The sequence below is a fragment of the Suricata suricatta genome, chromosome 3, assembly GCF_006229205.1.
Source record: "Suricata suricatta isolate VVHF042 chromosome 3, meerkat_22Aug2017_6uvM2_HiC, whole genome shotgun sequence".
NCBI lineage: Eukaryota > Metazoa > Chordata > Mammalia > Carnivora > Herpestidae > Suricata > Suricata suricatta.
The window spans coordinates 50,961,738-50,964,972 of NC_043702.1; positions in this window are offsets into that span (position 1 = coordinate 50,961,738).

Here is a 3,235-nt window from a genome sequence, read left to right on the forward strand (position 1 = left end):
TACTATTACCTTATTTATGGCAACTGAATATACCAATTATAAAACTGTATCGATGTTTGTGATGTACAAAGATGTAATGTACAAAAAACTGTAATGTATAAATAAGACAATAGCACACAGGGTGAAGGGAATGTAGACATACTGAAGTTTCTGTAGACAACTGAAATTAAGCAGGTATTAATTTTAACTAACTTATAGTTAGCCTGTTAACTGTAGTCCCCAGGGCAACCACTAAGAAAATAAAAGTTTTTAAAAAACAAAGAAATTGAAATGATATATTGGAATATATTTATTTAACATTTAAAAATGGCACAGATGGAGGAAAAAAAGACAAGGCATATAGAGATCAAAGAGCAAATTAGCAAGGTGGATAAAAAATATTATTCAACTTTACTCTGTTAAAAAGAGACACTTTAGGGGCACCTGGGTGGCTCAGTCAGTTAAGCGTCCAGCTTCAGCTCAGGTCATGATCCCATGGTTCGTGGGTTTGAGCCCCATGTTGGGCTCTGTGCTAGAGCCTGGAGCCTGCTTCAGATTCTGTATCTCCCTCTCTCTCTGACCCTTTCCTACTTGCACTGTTTCTGTCTCTCAGAAAAAAAAAAAAAAAAAAAAAAATATATATATATATACATATATATATATATATATATATAAGAGAGACACTTTAAAAGAAACAAATAGGTTGAAATTATAAGCATGAAAAGAAATGCCATGCCAATAGTGATGGAGAGCAATAAAATGGCTATATTAATATCACACAAAATATACTTTAAAATAAAAATTCTAGACAAAAAATATTTCATAATGATAAAAGGGTCAATATACTAGGGAGGCATAATTTAACCAAATATGAACCTAACAATAGAGTCCCAAAATGTATAAAACAAAAATAGAATTAAGGAAATGGACAATTCAATAGTCATAGTTGGACACGTCAATACCCGACTTTCAATAATTCTTCTATTACGTGTTTTTAATAGAAGGAACAAGGAATAGATGAGTCCAAAAGCACTGTAAACCAATTAAAACTGACATTTATGAAGCACTCTACCAAACAACAGAATACATTTTTTCTCAAGCACCCATAGACCATTTTCTAGGACAGACCATTAAAATAGGCCTCAATACATTCAAAATGTTTGAAGTCACAAAAAAACATGTTCTTGACCACATGGATGGAATTAGAAATCAATAACCAAAGAAAATTTGAGACTTCACATATATTTTGAAATCAAATAATATACTCCTAGATAAATGATTCAAGATGAAATCATAAGAGAAATTAGAAGATATTTAGATATGAATGAAAATGAAAAAAAAACCTGGCATACATATGGTAAATAACTCAAGTAATGCTTACAAGACTTACAGCTGCAAATACCTGTAGTAGAAAAGAAGATGTAAACTGAGTTATATATATTGTATGTATGTTCCTGTCTTTTCATGAGTATATATACATCATATTCAGTGTTCTGTATAAACCTTTCTTCATTTACATTTATTAATTCCCTCTCATTTGGGAGAATACCAGCAATTGTAGTTAACACTGTTTAACTTTTCTACTGGCTACTGAATTAAACACAGACTCAACAGTTCTTTTTTATATGTGTCATCTTGCACTCCATCAAAAGTTTCGCAAGCCAATGCCAGCTTTACTGTTCAAAAATTAAAGTACAAATTTTCAAAATCATCTTTTGATTGCAAAACTGATACATCTATGAGGTTGCATTTCGTTGTTGTACACATTATCATTCCTTTGTGAAAAATCACTATTATGCTCACAAAAAACCTCGTTAGTTTTGTTAGAATTTAAATCAAAACTATTTGAAATACACCATTATTGTTTTTCTATTCTACGTCACTTTCAAATCTTTAAATTTGTCCTTTATTCCATTAATTGATATCCCATATTTGATTCTCAAATATGTTGATATAATATGGCATACCTAAGAAATTGTACTCCATCCTTTTACTGGTATAGCCTTATTACTATAGAACTTATTACTGCAAGTTCCTCAACTCTTCCTTTTTAGATTACAATTATGATTTCAGTTATTTAAATATTAAAAATTTGAGTATGTACAGAGGCTACTTAAAGTGCTAGTTAATGCAAGATTTTTTAAATCATTTGCACTTGCTGTACATATACACATGATAAATATGAAGGAAAGCATATTTATTTTGTCCTTGTACAATTTTCAATATTGATTCAGTAATATATTTAATTTTTTTAACAGGAAAAAAGTAATAAAGCCATGAAAAGACAAAGTTTTAATATAAATGATTAGGCTCATTTGAACTTTGCTATTCAACAGACTCACATGTTAAATTTATTTACTCAAGTAATTATTTTTCAAAAATAATTTTCTGTAGTTTTTGGTATGAAACTGCCAATACCATGAACAGTTTGGGAGAAAACAGGTAATTTTCCACCATATTTGTGTTACATAAAGGAGCAGTGTGGAAGCTGACACAATCAGCCAATTTTATGACTTGGATAGTGCTGATTTTGTATTTTTCCTATATAATCATATTAACCAAGACAAACCATTTCATTGTTTAGTGTAAATAGCACTTTCTCCCAGACCTACCAGGAAATTTCTGTGACATATTGTCTTTTAGTTGCAATAAAAATGACTGAGTTGCAACTGTTGAAGAAAAGAGGAAGAAGAAATTCAAATCAATAACCTAAACTTACATCCTAAAAAAAAACAAAGAAAGCACAGCAAACTAAATCTAAAGTAAGAAAAAAGGAATAAAAATCCCAGTAGATATAAATGACATAGAGAATAGAAAAACAGAAAACCAACAAAAACAAAAGTTGTTTCTTTTTGAAAAGATGAACAAAACTGACATATTTAGTTAGACTTACCTATGAGACTTACAGTGTACAAAGAAGGCTTAAGATTCAAATTACTAAAATCAGAAATGAATCTTGTTTTATATTGACCCAAACTCCTAACACTGCATATCTCCAAAACCCCTTCTCCCCATGCCTGATGAGTTAATGTTCATTCTATTGACTTTATAAAAAGGTCTACAAGGAAATACAGTGACTAATTGTATGCCAACACATCAGATAACCTAGATGAAATGAAAAATTTTCTACTAAGGCAAAGGTACTGAAACTGACTCAAGAGGAAAGAAAATCCCAATAGACCTTTAACAAGTAAAAAAGTTTAAGTAATGGTACCAGTAACAATTGTGAGGAATAAGCTTAGGAATTCCCTGAATC